The 16,692-nt window shown below is 41.4% G+C and overlaps 1 protein-coding gene across 5 annotated transcripts in view; it reads left to right on the forward strand.

Annotated features, from left to right (window-relative positions):
- Positions 1–16,692, forward strand: part of PTPRD (protein tyrosine phosphatase receptor type D) — a 1,654,013-nt gene that overhangs the window by 1,074,950 nt on the left and 562,371 nt on the right. The window contains exon 1 of one of the 5 annotated variants that reach the window (XM_056130609.1): positions 8,272–8,530. The exons of the other annotated variants lie outside the window; for them this stretch is intronic. The gene's annotated coding sequence lies outside the window, so the exon portion shown is untranslated. Of the gene's footprint in view, positions 1–8,271; positions 8,531–16,692 lie in introns of those variants that run through there. 5 annotated transcript variants of the gene reach the window in all.

Consider the following 16,692-nt stretch of genomic DNA (forward strand, 5'->3'; position numbering starts at 1 on the left):
TCAGTGTAGTACTTTCGTTATTCCTGACTTAACTCTCAAATGGAACAGGGTGTCAAGATTTAACTTCAAGTTTCTATCCAGGGAGGAAGTTTTAGTCCTACACCGTCTACCTTGCTTCCCTACCTTCCTCTTTCTTTCCTTCTTTCTTGAATTGTTTATCTGCCTTTTTTACTCCCTCTTTCCTTCTGACCACAGATTTATTTGGGAGTGGGTGGCTAGAACTTAGGTTACTTTGGTAGTACTGATACCTTTTTAAATTGGACCTCAAAGAATGAAAATCATGGGACCGGAGTGGTAGTACAGTGGGTAAGGTGCTTGCCTTACATGCGGTCAACCTGGGTTCGATCCCTGGAATCCCATATGGTCCCACAAGCACCTCCAGGAGTAATTCCTGAGTGCAGAGCCAGGAGTAACTCCTGAGCATCACTGGGCATGACCCAAAAAGAAAAAAAAAGGAAGGAAGGAAGGAAGGAAGGAAGGAAGAAAGAAAGAAAGAAAGAAAGAAAGAAAGAAAGAAAGAAAGAAAGAAAATCATTAGGAAATGTTAGTATTGTATTTGGATAAAAGGGTTTTCCCAAAATGGTGTACTTTGCTCATAGCACATTCCTTGAATGACTCAATATTGCATAGTTAACATACCTCACGCACGGTGGAGGTCTGAATGAATGAGCAGACGAGCAGAGGATGAATGGGCAAATGTGCAAACTAAGTAAGAGGAGATGATAAAAATTCCACCACACCAATTTATGAAATTTCACTGTGTTTCATTTCTACTTACTACTTAATAAACAGAATTCAGCATATCATTTCTTTTGTACTTATAAAATAAAAAGTACTTTTACAATGAATCCTCAAAATAAACTGTTTTGAGATAATTTGGTCACTTATTTTTGAACTGACTGTTGTACAGCTTTAAATTAAGTCTATTCTACCTTGTCCAAATATTTGAATCATTTAGGAAGCTTTTTCCAGATTCTAGGGCTCAATTCTAAGAAATCAAGTTCAGCTCACGTGAGTGTGATCTGGCTATATGGCATTAAAGTATCCAGGTGACTATAAGGTATAACCAGGGTTGTAAAATACCACTGTCAGAGTTTGGTAGTTTAGAACACAGCCTGTTTTGAGGGGTACAGGAATAAAAAGAAAATGATACAACTTTCTTGCTCTAATTCCATCTATCTTACCTCCATGTGGAAAAAGTTGAATAGTTCACAGATTCTAAGTTGCAGGGTGGAAAGTCCATCTGATGGTGAGGAACAAAGCAAAATAAAGTAAAAAACATGGCTATTAAGTGCCCTTTTCAGAATGTCTGACAACTGATTTCCTTGCCAACAGAAGGCAGGGGAAAACACCTGCCTGATGTGATTTGCTTTTGTGCTTCTCAAGGTCAAAGATAGTTAATAGTACCAGATTGGCTCATCTCTTGCATGGATAACAGGCAAAACTAAGCTTTAAAAAACAAATGGCTAAACGTTTCTGTTGCTGTTGTTTTTCATATTGGGTTTAATTCGAAATGGTTGGAATTGATTTTTTCTCTTCCTAAATACTGTTGCCTGCTTAAGAATTTTCAAGATGCAATTAGATGGTTGTATAATTTTCCACTGACTCCATCTAGGTCATGCTTATGCTTGTACTGTTCAGTCAAGTATGGCCAGTAGATTGCTACCATTAAATTCTCCAAGGAATAATTTAATTTTCAATAATTTATTGACAGTGAGTTCTCTGATGGCTTTTGATCAGATTTCAGTAGAATTTATATTTTTATTTTATTTAAATTTATATTTACCAATAATAGAGATTTGAAGATGTTTCAAAGGAAGTAGCATGCCTATCTTATTAGAAGAATCAGAAAAATGAAAATGGTAGCCAGACTTGGGGGTGTTGCAAATGGCAAGCAAGGTAAGATCTGGTAACAGATCTGAGTCCAAGTCCAGGAGACAGTGTTAGTTATAAAACATTAAAAATTCTCAGCGGAGGGCTTGAGATAATAAACTGGCTAAGGCACTTGTTTTACATGAGTCAGACTCCAATTTGATCCCTGACACTGTATATACCCCCCTGTGTACCACCATCAGGTGCGATCCTGAATCACAGGGTCAAAACTAACCACTAGATGAGTCCCCAAGCCACTCCAAAATTAAAAATGAATACATTCCTAACCTAAATAGAGATAGATTCCTGGTTACATGAAAACCAACTGGTGGTATATCATTTCTAAGTGAGTATCTGAAATTCACTTTCTGAACTCCTATTTGATAGATCGTTTAAAAATAAATTTCTTGGCTTCATATGGCTTTCTGAAAATAAAGAAACGAAACTGGACTTGGTTGAAGGACACAGAAATTTTAGAAGCTTTTTAAAAATGCTGTGCTTTAAAGGTTTTTTCTCTATTCTCTCTAACTATTAAATCCTGAAGTCCATTCACTCATTAACAAGATTCAGCACTCCGCAGTGATGGTTGATTGTGAGTCATTAAGACCTTGCAACATGTCCTAGTCTTGAAAAATAAGAGTCAGCCCCTGTGCAAATACTGCATTAGTTATCTACCATTCTCTTTAAACAATAAAATATCTGATAGGACACAGAACCAATAATAAAATTGTAGCTTAAAATTTATCTTCATGTCCAGATTATGTCCCAAGCCTACAGATACTGAAATCAAGTTTTCCCTTCTTTCAAAGAACCTTGTTATCCCTCCCAAGAATATTTCTGATCCTTTTCTATCTTACACCTCATTCTTGTGCTACTCAGCAAAATAGAGCTTGCTTCATCAGTTTCTGGTCTCTGTAGATTTCCCCACTATTGGGTGATTAATTACTTGCTTTCTGGTGACTTCTTAATCTTTTTCTGTATTTTAAAATATTCCTTCATTTCAAAATTCTCCAGCGTAAGACACATACTCTAAATTGAAAATAAGTAACTGCAATTACTTTCCTCTTCATTCAGCTTTGCCTTTGCTACCAAAGATATCACTTGAAAATGAATTATAAAAATGACAAAAGTTTAAAACTTAAAAACAAATACTAGGCAATTAGTTTTCTTAGAGAAAACACTAGCATGTAAAGGCTAAAGTGACAAAAATGTGCTTATTCCTCACATTAATGAAAAAGTACCCATTTGACTTTCTCAACAGTTGAATTTTTTTAAAAGGGCTGTGAATACATAAAGATGGGTAGTTTCTACACATTAAAAAAAACAGATTTGTCACAACAGAACTCAAACATGCTTATTGTTAGGAAATGCTGATATTTAGTGTATGGTCTAATAGGATTTCTTGACAAATCACCTGTTAAATTTTAGTTGACAGATTGTCATATATTAATTATAAATAATTATAATATATGGCTATCATAATGCATGCAACAAAAAATAGGATAGGTAATTAGAGTATATCCCTTGTTTTCCCCCTTCACTTCTTGCTCACGAGAAAAAAAATGACCCAATGTTTCACTTGGGTTGGGTTAGTGCCAGTGGTTAATGGAATGCCCCATTCTACTAAAGAATTTAATGGGAATATCCATTTGTCATCGTCGCAGGCTGTAATCTTCAGTAGCAGAGCCAATGGAAATAGCATCGTACCATAACGTCCTCTACACACTGCAGGTGAGGGTGAGATGCAGCAGCTGAACTGAGCAGTCTGAGTGGAAGGAGGAAAGATGGGAATTTCTTGTCTTTAAGAGAACAATGCTGGCGGAAAGAAACAAGAAATATGCTAACCCCAGCAAAAGGAAGTGTTTATTTCATAAAAAAAATACAAAAAACTGTCACTGTCACTGTCCTCCCGTTGTTCATCGATTTGCTCGAGCGGGCCCAGTAACTTCTCCATTGGAGACTCTGTTGTTTGGCATATTGAATACATCACGTATTCATTAAAAAAAAGGAGATAAATGTTTGCATAGTATCTTTGAAAATCTCCAACCAATTTTTCCAGTAGAATTTGGGATCAAATTGCAATAAAAAAAAAAAGACCAGGATTAAAAGCTCATTTCAATCACCTCCTTCTTCCAAATTGGAGTTTTCAAATCCAAAGAATGGGACTAATAGTGCCCGGACATGCAATGATACTGGCAGAATCTATAAAGTCTTACTAGTGATAACAAAAGAGTTAAAAGGGCACTTGATTTATGATTTATGGTCTTCTCTTTACACTTTAGAAGGAATTATAATATAGTCTTTTTTTAGGCTGTTTTATCTTTCTTTTGCTACTAACTGAATTCAAATATTATTTAGTTTAGGAACTATACTAAATATATGTATACTATATGTATACACATTTGTTTTATTTTTCTAATGTATTACTTTTGTATTTGGGAAAAGATGTAACCTTCATGAGTTAAAATTATTTTTAAAAAGTCTCTCAAATAGTTTACCACTTATAAAGCTGAATATTTAAGTCATTATTAATAAAGATTAATGCAATTAATATTCGATTTATGCACTTTCAGCCCATTAATTAGCCACCTTAGACATACACAGCACCTATAACAATGGTCTTAGATAATTATTTCAGTACCTTCACATCTTCGCAGGCTTCATGATACATCACCTAACAATCTAAGCGATGTTTCTCCACTCTACCTGGAGTTAATTAAATGATCAGAGCTCCCACAAGTAAAATATTGGCAATAATTATTTGTGTAATTTTTTTTATTATCAGAATGGATTAAAAATCACAGTATTTTAACTTAAACAGAAAGATGTTCAAAATTCCAGCTTGGGTACTCACTAGCTAGGTTAGCTCACCAAAATACTTCTTTCTGTTTTCCCACTTATAGAATGAGCTAATAATATTTAACTTGAAAGATAGTTGTAAAGATTAGAGACATGGCAGTGGCTCATTTAAAAAAAATCACTAGTCACATGATCCTTGGTTTTACAAAACTGCATAGTACTTATAATGCATGCTACTTTTTTCTTTCCAGCTTTATTTTCTTTTCTGTAAAAATGATTCATGACTCTCTCGGTTTATGATTCACAAAAGGTTATGTCCTTTTTTGAAAAACTATTACACATAATACAAGTGTAACTGGTGATTACTATTATTTACATTAGGATTATTTTTAGTCTTCTTTTAGGATGTTTCATTATAGATGAGAATAAAATCTTTCCAGTACTTCGAGGAACTAACTCCCTTGGACGGGGTCCAAAATACTCATACTCATCGAATGCTGAATTATGCACTAGAGGGGGTTGTGCTACAGCAAAGCTCCTGTGTGCTATTCATCACAAAATGTTAGCGTTGGAAAGAAACTAAGAAAACGTCTAGTCCCATTGCTTCATTCTCTTTCAGGCAAGTCTTTCTAATGTGAAAACATTCCATAGTTATTGAAGCATTGGAAAAATGGCTTTGTTGATCCAGTGGGAGGTGTTGATGAATAGCTGGTTCCTTGCTTATAAAACAGGTTACCTTTTACCTTCAATGTTCTTGACTCAACTCTTCAAATGGCTAACTGTCTCAGAGATTATTTTAGAAGGCACTAGATGGTGTTTTGATACAAATCTGCTTCGAGTGTATTAATGTACGTACACTGGACTTGAATCCTACTCACATTTCTTGAATGTGCAGAGAAAAGTTGACTCCTCTGTTTGCTCTATCTTATCTTCGTCTGAAGCATCACCCTGATCTGAAGCATCACACAAAAGACATCTTTTGTCTATTAATAGCTCAAATTTGATAGTACTTCTTCCAGCTGCTACTTCTTTCTATGGCTGATTGTAGCAGGAAAACAAACAAAGAAACCACTAGGACCCCTATTGTGTCCCAAAAGCTTGGTCCTGGTTGCCAGGTCACCTATTTTTCAAGTACTTGGACTCTTCTGATTTCGGGTTCTCTAGCCCACCTCCTTTTTGCCTACCTTAGGAAAGACCATCATGATGTACTCAGACTTCCCAGCAAGTGAGGTGAGATTTGGTCAGATCTTAAATTTTTGGACCTCTCAGCTGAATACAAAGGTAGAGTAAGAACACTTTATTCCTTTAAGATCCAACTTCGAAAGAAGAAAATGGAACTACGGGAGCAGATGGGGGCAATGAGAAAACCAAGGCAAACTGTATACCTTGAATGCAATCACCTATGCAGGGACCTGGATTTTTGTATCCACTTGTAGGACAAAGGAGTCAGGTGTCCAGCACCTCCCTCTTGCCATCCAAAAGACAGAAGTGCAAACCTGCTCTGGGGCCTTATACAGAACAGCTTTCTTCTTGATTCTATTTGGCAAACCATTTTTAACTATGTAACAAGAAAGAGTCATGGCAAGATGCCCCTTCCCCCAATTGCCAGGAAAAAAAAAATAACTTCACAACACTCCAAAATCAGAACTTCTTTTTGGAGCACACGGGGGCAGAATATGACTGACCAATTTTTCAGTGCCCTGCAGGCGCTGAGCAGAGTGGAATCAAACGGGCAGTCTGAGACCAGAGTCAGGATGTCTGATCAGGAGGCTGCTGCTCCGGAGATCTTTCTGAAACCGCCTTGAGCTTTCAGGAGTACATACTGTGGATGTGTGCTTGTCTGGGCACAGAAGGAGGCACGAAGGTGGCTGGAAGCCTGGCCTTTACTTTCTGATCCAGTTTCTAATACAATGTTGGTAGGCCCATTGCTGGAGGGGCTCCCAACTGCCGACTTTCACACCTGCAGGAGACCCTAGGAGGGATGACTACAGTTCCCTTCTTAGCTAAGAATCCAAACCGTTGTGTGGATGAAGCTTGTGTAGCGCAACAACTGAAGGCATACACAGGACAGGGTTTTAGGATGTCCTTCAGGGAAGACTGGGAACACTGTCTCCCAGCACCCTAAAAGCTTAAGAGCATGGAAGCCAGACAGGAGTTTCTACACTTAGCTTGACTGGATGGTTCCCTTTCTTCCCGACTCCGAAGTGGATCCGATAAGCCTCCAGAATGAGGCTGCCAAGGTGAACTGGGGCGGACATAAATTGTGTCTCATCAACCTGCGCTCCTTAGAGTAGTATCAGAACTGTTTCGGATGGGGCACGGCCAAACCTTTTCCTCCCTGCCAGCGCCCGGACTCAGAGCAGGAACGGCCCCCTGCGTGCTCGCCTTAGGGGATGAGTGAATTTGTTAGAGGGGGTCTTTTCTGGCTTGGTGGATGGATGCTGGGGAGTGACGTCACCCGCCCCCTCCTCTGTCTTCTATCCTGTGTGTGTGTGTGTGCGCGCGTGTGCGTGCGTGTGCAACCTTCTTCGCCCAGCCCTCTTGCCTCGTCCGTCCGTCCACCGTCCGGCTTTGCAGCCCTTTCACTGGGTCAGTGTTCCAGATTCCCGAGATTCGCCAGCGGGCGCAGCGGGCCAGGCTCTCCCCGCGCCGGGGCGCACCCACACTCCCACTCTCACGCTGGCAACGCGCGCGCGCGCGCACACATACACACACACACACACACATACACACACACACACACACACACACACACACACACACAATCCCCCCCCAGCGCGCTGGGGCACCGCCGTTCCGTGGGATCCCCGGCGCCTTACGGGGCTTGGCGAGATCACCCCAAGCGGGAAACAAAGAGAGGAGCTTTCCCGAGCACTTTGCCGGGCTTTTCGTCCTTCTAGCGTCCCCACCCTAACACCTCGCCTCCGACGGTGGCCGCCGGCTTCGCGCCCGGGCTGCACGGGCGCCGGTCGGGACTGTCCAGTCCACCTCCTCCTGGCCGGGGTCCCCCCGCTCTGCCCCTCTCCAGGCGTCGCCGGTCCCTCCCCCCGCCCCGCCACCCCTCCGGGCTCCCCCGCCCTCCCCGCGCCCCCTCGCCGCTCTCAGTGCCTGGTTACCTCTCGAGCGCGCTTCACTTTTGGGGGGAAGAAGAGAAGGAGGAGAGGGAGGCGCGGAGGGGGGCAGTGGAGTTGCTATTTGCGGCCCAAGAACCGTCTTTAAAAGCGGCGGCGGCGGCGGCGGCGGCGGCAGGAAGGAGGACGCGGGCGAGGCGGAGGGAAGCGCCGAGACGCGGCCCCGGACCCCCCGGCCGAGCGCGGCGGAGCCCGGAGGAGCCCGGGCGCGGCGAGCCCCGGGCCGGCAGAAGCGCCTCGCCGGGCACGGCCAGGAGGACGGCCCGAGAAGAGGAGGAGGAGGAGGAGGAGGAGGAGGAGGAGGAGGAGGAGGAAGAGGAGGAGGAGGTGGAGGAGGAGGAGGAGGAGGAGGCGGCGGCGGCAGAGGAGGAGGAGGAGGAGGAGGAGGAGGAGGAGGAGGAGGAGGAGGAGGAGGAGAAGGGGTAGGGGTGGAGGGAGGGCGGGGGGACGCGCTCCTTTGGATGCTGGATTTCGCCTTTTCGGACTCACTCGCTGACTCTCCCTCCACTTCCTCGCTCCGGACCGCGCTGGCCGCTGGAGGGCTGAGCGGCGGCTGCCACTAGGGAGGGCTCCCGCGGCTCCCCGGGATTCAATCGGCCGCCCGGAGGCGGCGGCTCGGGCCGGGCGAGGGTTTGCGCGGCCGTGGCGGGGCGCGAAAGCGCTGGAGGAAAGTGCTGCTGGCGGCGCGGGAGGCGGTGGCGGCGGCTGCCCGGAGCCAACATGATCAGGTAAATCCACACCCCCCCACCCCCCCTTGCAACACCACCTCTGCTCCGTGCTGACCCGGTCCGCCCGCCCCCCACCCGCCACCTCCGACCCCCCACCTTCTCGGGATGCGTGGCGCAGGGGCTCCCCTTTTCTCCGCCCGGAGCTCAAGCTGAGCCCCAGCCCGGGCAGCGCGCACTTGCCCGGGCCGAGCTGCACACTAGCGGGTCCGCGGGCCCCGGCGGCGGGCACTCAGTTAGCTCTTCCGAAGAACCTGGTTTGGGCAGAGGTCCCCTCCCCTCACCTCCATCCCAAGGGGTGCAACACCCCCCGCCCCCCCCCCCCCGCCCAGCCAGGTTGCTTTGCTGTTTCAAAACTGAGCCCTGGGAGAGGGGCGGTTGCAGAGAATGAGGGTGTCCGGGTGCGTGCATTGGCGTGCGCGACCCCTGCTCTCCATCCCGGGGGCGGTGGGAGTATTGGCGTTGGGGAGGGGGGTGGCGTTGGGGCCAGGCAGGCAGTCGGGACTTGCTTGCCAGGAGGACTGCTTGCGGGGAGGGCTCTATTTCTTTTTTCGTTTCTTCCCCTCTGAACTAGTGGGGAGAAGGAGAAACAGCAGGGATCAAAGTCTGCACGGGAAGAGGGGGTGGGAGATTGTTTGGGAGACCTTTCGGTGGCGGAATCAAAGCTCTCAGTGGGGCTGTGGCTGGGGGTCTACTCCAACGCCCCTTCTGCCCGCAAGAGACCGGGCGGAATCGGTACCGAAAAAGTGCAAGTTGGGGGGAACAATTCAAAGGAAGGCGACCGCAGCCGGAGAGACTTGGCTCTCTTGCAGATTCATTGTAGCGTTCGTCTAGGCGGGTAGAAGAAAACTTGCTGGGTTGGTCGGCGAGGTGGATTTTCGTGCAGAAGCACAAACAAATGACACCGGGCTTCCTCGGCGGGTTTCAGGAGTCTTAAACACCCAGTGTGACAGTAGCTTTCATTACTTGGATGTTCCAGGATTCCGAAGAGTAGTTCCGTTCTCCAAAAGACAATCGGAGTCCACTTGTATTGTTTCAGGTCTCCTGCCAGTTAGGCGACTTGCGGGAGTGTCTCCCGTCTCCTTTCTTTTCTCAGATTCTCAGAGTAAGCCCCCAGCCCCGTCGACAGCTGAGCCGGGAACACCCGGGAAGATTCCTGAGGGTGCTCCCTCCGTATTTTGTCTGAAAGTTTTGTTTGTTTGTTTTTCCTTTCACATGCCCACAGACAGTGCCAGTGACTTAACAAGACACATTTTGAGCTTCCCAGAGACTAGTCAACTGCTGTTGAGTTGAGATAAAATTTCTATTGGATGCTTTACATACAAGGACCTTATCTTTTTTTTTTTTTTTGGTATGTTGTTTCTAGCCATCCTATAGCATATATACGGGGTTGGTCCAGCCCTTTATGATGCTGACCATTTTCTCAGCTTCAGTGTCAGTGTACTCCCCCCCCTCCACCCCTTCACCCCACACTCAACTTGAGTAAAAGCAGGAATGATGTGCCAGGACTAAAGTTATTTTGAAATAAAGCAATCTTCAGCTAACGGCAACTTTAAAAAAATGATCACAGTGGTAACAGGATGATATCCAGGACAATGCTTTGGAAAATATGTTCTGTTGTTCTTGCCGGAGAGATATTAATTTATTGACATGGCATAGAGAAAGAGAAAAATATCCAGTGTTCAACATCTGAAATATCGAAACGGACATCGTAAATGGACAATAGAAATTTTCCCCACCTCCCACCTCCCATAATTATGTACTGTACTTTGCTTTTCAAGGGAGCTAGCAATTCTGTGACAGATTTCTTAAATTCACCCTCATGCTATCAGCTATTATTGTACTTTCAAAGTGTGAAATTGACAAGCTGGTCAGTTTCATGAATTCAGCTGTCAGATTGTGTCCAGTTAAAAATTGCTAAAAGCTATAAATGTGCCTGCCTGGAATTTTCTTTTGTGAAGGAAAGAAAGCAGAAGGATGAGGATTAAGGGGTGTTATTAATTGTAAGATCTTTTAAAATAGGTGTGCTTCAATATGAGTTGTTTTCACTGGTGGCTGTTAGGAATTATATTTACATTCGTACTGTTGCAAAAGTGGTGCTCAGTTTTTATTTATATTTTATTTTAAATAGAGAGCACTTTACATAGAAATGTGTTCTTAAAGTAATCACATAATAGAAATAGAATTCATTAGAAAGGAACATTATCTCGCAGATATATTTTAATATATATTGCTTTTTAAAAGATATGCAAAGTATGGGTGAATTAAAATTTTAATTGTGGAGATTATGTAACAGAATTATGCTTGGCCCAAAGCAGCTGTAGTTGCTAAAGTAATGAAATCCAATGATCTATTTTAACCTGGATTTATTTTGGTGGATAACTACCAAAATAAAACTGCTTAAAGTCTTATCAAACAATCATTTGATTTATCTTTCAGTATTGTTACTCATTTAAACCCAGAAGTGGAGAACTAAGGAATTGGACTCCCTTCAACTGCTGCTATATGCGAAGCCACTAGGGGCCTGTATAACTGCTCTTATATTCTTGTAGGGTATATGCAATCCTTTCCTAGAGAGATAATAAAAAAAAAATAAATAGGCAGTCCCTAAGTTTTTGTTTTGTCTTTTAAAACCTACTAGCTCATACTCTGATGTAAGTCAAAGGTGTTGATTGAAGGATTTTTCAAGAACGTTAATTAGGATTTCTCTGCAACTCTAGTGGTGTAAGGATGTTTTTTCCATTCAGACTGTGAACAGATGAAGTATTTGTGCAAGAAGTACTTGTGCAAATTTATATGTGATTCTAGTTTCTCAGTAGCTGTCAATGATAAACAAGTAGGTACATTAACAACTTTTCTTTAGTGGGTTGATAAGGAAGTGATTTGCATAGGTAGGGTTAAAAGATAAATGAAGCAGAATTACTTTAAGGAGAGTCTAGTCAGAGATTGATGGTGTGATTAAACTAGCTGTGGCAGTGCAGTGCAAGTTAGTATGGAAGGAGAATCCGAGGCTGGACTAGTTTAGTCAGCACTTAAGGGGCCTGGACTGAAGATGCGCTATACATTTTTAAGTGTCAGTTTCACAAATTTGAAATCGACCAGCCATGGCGTTCTTGATAGACATTAGGCAATAAGGTCAAGTATACTTACACTGTTCTTTTGTTGATTTTCAGTTTTTCAAACTGACAGGGGTGACTATTTGTAAAAGAGCACTCTATAAGTATTTGCATATTGGATTTCCTTCAGACCAAACTTGATTTATCAAGTCATTGAACAATTCTATTTTTAAAAGGATTCTATGGATAAATAAGAATTCATTAACACAATCTCATTTGAAAAGGGCCATTTCAAGGAAGATGGATTTCTTAAGGTGATATTGCTTAAAACTACCCTTCTTTTTCCCCTCTGTATATCTGTGGGTAGTGTGAGAGTTAAACTGTGTATGTGCTCTAACTTGTAGCCCCAAGACCACCACACTTTTAAGCTCTTATCTTCAAATCTGTGCATTTGACCTTATGTAGCCATGTGTATCTTGAAGCTCCTATATATATGATTCTGAGATCTCAAAAATAAATTTTACTGTTGGTGTAGTGTAGTCAACTCAGAGGACACAAAAAATGTTTAAGGTTTGCGTTACAAGTACATATGAATGAAATGATAAAGACGTCACCCAGTTATACCAGAGTAATCAAAAAGGCTTTCCCCCGTTTTTATTTTTTAGAGGCAATAGTTTTTGGCTGAAAATGTTGGATTGTGTAAATGGGTTATAGTTTAAACTAGGTCCACATCTGACCATTTTATTGCCTTATGGAATTATTTACCTTTTCTTTGTACTGTTTGATTTCTTTGAAAATATCTTTTAGGAAAAAGCTACTTGTCATGGCACCAAAGCAACTTACAGCCTCAAGCAAAGTCAGTGTTTAAAAACATTTCTTTTTATACAATCAGTGATTTGCCAAGAAGAGCAGGGAGAATGCTCTCTATGAATTACTGTAAAACTACTATAAAACACATCAACTGATAAAATCTGATAATATGGAAGAAGACTGCTTAGAAAGGATTTGTCAGTAATTTTCATTCCACTAACATCCCTTGTCTAAAGGTTGTGTAATTACAAAGCACAGTGACATTTCCACTAGAAGATAGGTTTGTTTGGGAGGTTTGTTTGGGAGGTTTGTTTGGGAATATATTTTTCTTTATAGATAATCTCGTTTGCTTGTAATTATTAGTTGAAACTTATTAAAACATCATGTTTGGTTTAGATTTACTTTGACAATTAAAGTATCCATAGTATTGCTATTTAAAACCATGAAAATGTGCTTCAGGTCTCCAACACTAAGCTCTTAAGAGAGATAGCTAAAACAGTACATAGCTTGTGCTACTGATTGTTCATTATATGAAATTATGACCTCAGATGTAAGAGTTCAGCCTTTTCCTTGCGTCATGAGTCTTAGAAGGTTAAAGAGCAAATGCTTATCCATTATAGCAGTCTGACCTAATGCAGCCTAAAAAAGTCATGATGATGGTGCTAAATTGAAGCATTTCTAATAAAATAGGATTATCATACAACACATATATTTTTGCACAAAATTACATTTGAGGCCTGTGTGCTTTGTTTTCCCTTAGTTACCCAATTCTTATAATCAACAGTTTGAATTTTCCTCTCAAAATTTATTTATACAGTATATTTAAGACTTAGATTTTAAAGTATCTTAAAGTGCTACTCTCCCCAAAGCAATTTGGGGGAAAATGGCCCAGATAATGCCTGTAGTATCTCACCTCCTTACTCAAAGTATTTCCTTCAGTGTCTTTCTATGTTTCCATTTGATGCTGTACATTTTGTAGAATAATATTAATACTTAGAGAGTTAGTCTCTAACATTTACAGAATTATTTAAAAAAGAGCAGAGCTAAACATTTGCCTTTTCTACAACCCTTTTGTCCCCTAGATTAAGTATTTCTGTGTCATAAACGAGCAAATTAGTAACTTAAAAGGAAAAAGTTTGGATAAGTCAGACAACCTTTGATTCTGTCTGTATGTCAGCAGGTCAAGTGTAATAGCAGACCAACAGTATAGAGATCTCTCAGATGTGCCTCACTCTTCACCTGGGACAGTAAATCCTTGCTTTCATTTGCAAATGACTCCTTTCAGATAACAGGTTCCTCTTCAGCTTTTTCAGCATTTTTAACAACATAGAGCAAAAGCAGACATCTGAGGCTAGGCTTTCTCCAGTTCTTTGAATTCAGTGACCAGAAACACTGCTTAACTCTGACATTCAGATAACACTGTGGGGAGCATTGTGACCTTTACCACTTTGCTATTTACTAGATTTAAACATTGTAACTCTGTTAGTTTCATGAGATTGATTGAATTTATAAATTCTTAATTGTCTTTTTTTTTTAATGGCCCTCTAGCTCCAGTCCTTAGTGTAGCAGTTGCTAACTAAATTGAGATTTATGAATTGCATTTAGAAAATAGTGCTTCTTAGTAGTACTCAAAGATTAGGAGAAATTATACTTTTAGGTATAGGGAATGCTCTACTGTCCTCACTGGGTCATAAGTACGAGAGTTTTATTTTTACATTCTAGGAAATGAATGCTTATTAAGTAAAATACTTTTATTATTACTGATTTTTTTGAGCGATAGTACAGCAGTAGGGCATTTGCCTTGCATGCAGCCAGCCTGGCTGAGCCGGGTTCGATTCCTCCACCCCTCTTGGAGAGCCCGGCAAGCTACCGAGAGCATCTCACCCTAATGGCAAAGCCTGGTAAGCTCCCTGTGCCATATTCGATGTGCCAAACACAGTAACAACAAGTCTCAAAATGGAGACGTTACTGGGCCTGCTCGAGCAAATCGATGAACAACGGGAGGACAGTGTTTGTTTGTTTTTTTTTGTTGATTTTTTTTTTTATAAGTAGAAGTCAGTGATGGCTTAAACTTATTTAATCTTGACTTGTACAGAGATGATGATAAAGGTTGCAAAATCTCAATCAGTCCTTCCCTTGTCTTCACAGCAAAAAGAACACAAATACAGCATGAAGCAACAAGGGTGAACATTAGTTTTGTTACTCTCTGTTACTCTTGGGGGAAGTTATAGTACATTTTAGATACCTTCTATAAGTTCAGAGAGTAGATATATAAATATGATAAAGATTCAATTAGATAATAAGAGTGGCTTACTGTTTTAAAGAAAAAGTTCTTGCTTGCATGAGTAAGGTAATGAACTTCAGTAGGAAAATCACTGTCTATGATACATCTGTGATCTTTAGCTATCTGCTTTAAATTATTACTTATCAATTCAGACTGGCTGGGTATTTGTATTTTATGTGCATTTTCTCTTATTTGTACTCTCTTGTGTACATAGTAGAGATCTGGCACTACCTATTTCTGTGTGTACCGTTATTGAAGTCTGGACACATCATGCGATAGTACATTTTTTTTTTTAATCTCAGAACACTTTTAGCACAGAAGCTGGAAACAGTTTTGCCTAGAATGTACAGAGAGCCTTTTGTTTAAAAGCCAAGCATGTATCAATACATTCCTGACAATATTAGCTGTGGAGCTGCAGTCCAGGCGAAGGCTTGTTTTAGAAAAGTAATTAAAGTACCGAACCAAACGAAATCTCTCTCTCTCTCTCTCTCTCTCTCTTTCTCTCTCAGCATCTTAGAAAGTTTCTTAAAGCTGCTTAGTGCAGCTGTCCTCTGCTGAAAGATCAGGTTTCAAGAGCAATGATGGCTTGGTGGGTGCCTGTAGCCAGTTGTGGAGTTTGCTCAGAGGTCAAATGTATTGATGGAGGACAGGAATTTACTGCCTTCTGTCACTTCCTAAGATCCACTAGTACCATTTTACAGGAAAAAAATTAGACTAGACACATTAAACGCTGATCCAGAGTCCCATTATAGGTCAAAAAGACATTTGCTTTCTGTGTTTAAAATATTTTTCCTCTGTCTGCCTCTCAGTGCTCCACCCCAAGGAAAGTGATGTAGACACTGGTGGTCTCCTCCAGCACCAGAAGATCCTGGCCTTCCTGCAAAAACATTTTGAACTACTTGTAATCGTAACTTAATTAAATGTCATTAAAGGATTTAAAGAACAAAACACATATGACTGTCTTTTGACTTTCCTGGTTGAAGTAGTTTATTGTGATTTTTTTAGATAATGGTGATATAGCTTAATTTAAAAGAAAATCTTTTCAGAGTATTAGACTTATTTGGGATAATAGTAATTTCTTTCGAAAGACTAAAATAATTTAAGTTCTCTTGTTGGTCAGATAAAACTTCTATATTTTCCTTCCCCTGAGGATGAGGTAAGAAGAGAGTTGTAGTTGTAATGACTCTTAACAATAAACTTTTAGATATTTTAATTAGAAATATCCTGAGATGAAAGTTTTTGACTGTTTGACCTTGACTGCCTCCAATAAGATTGTGTTTTCTTCATTTACTGTTTTGGCATTTGTGTCTCTATTTCAGTTGTAAACTTTCTCATTGTTGCTTTTATCTGTAGAATTTTCTCTACATAGTCAGGTCATTGTCCCTACTCTCATCTGGGTCCTTCCTAGTCAAGTCTCATGAATGATTTAATATTTATATGTAAGTGACCTTTCAAATAAATTTCCTGATCTCTTTCTCTTTCTTTCTTCCCCTGTTTTTTTTTTTGTGGGGGAGGGTGGACACCCAGCTCAAGACTTACTCCTTGCCCTCTGCTTGGAGTCACTCCTGGTGGGCTCTGGGAACCATGGGATACTATGGGGTGCCAGGCATAGAACCTGGGTTGGCCATGTGCAAGGCAAACAACCTACCTGATATACTATCTCTCTGGCCCCTAATTTCCTGATAATCTTTTGGAGTTTCAGACCTGAATTTTAGAGGCTTATTGAATGGTTGAAAAATAATAGGCTTTCCAGTATCCCAAACTCTAGACTTTATAAAGCTAAAGTACTGTCTTCCATCCACACCCGTACCTACTGCTTTTTTCTTGGTAGCTAATTATCTGACTTGTTTCTGCCCTAAGAAAACAGAACCTTTAATGTCAGCACGTTTTCCTTTCTACTTTTCTTCACTTCATTCTTATCTCCACCCAATTTTAGGGATTTTACTTCTATAGCACTGTCCTCCTGTTGTTCATTGATTTGCTCGAGGGGGCGCCACTAACGTCTCCATTGTGAG

The sequence above is a fragment of the Sorex fumeus genome, unplaced genomic scaffold (assembly GCF_029834395.1).
Source record: "Sorex fumeus unplaced genomic scaffold, SorFum_2.1 ptg000079l, whole genome shotgun sequence".
Lineage (NCBI taxonomy): Eukaryota > Metazoa > Chordata > Mammalia > Eulipotyphla > Soricidae > Sorex > Sorex fumeus.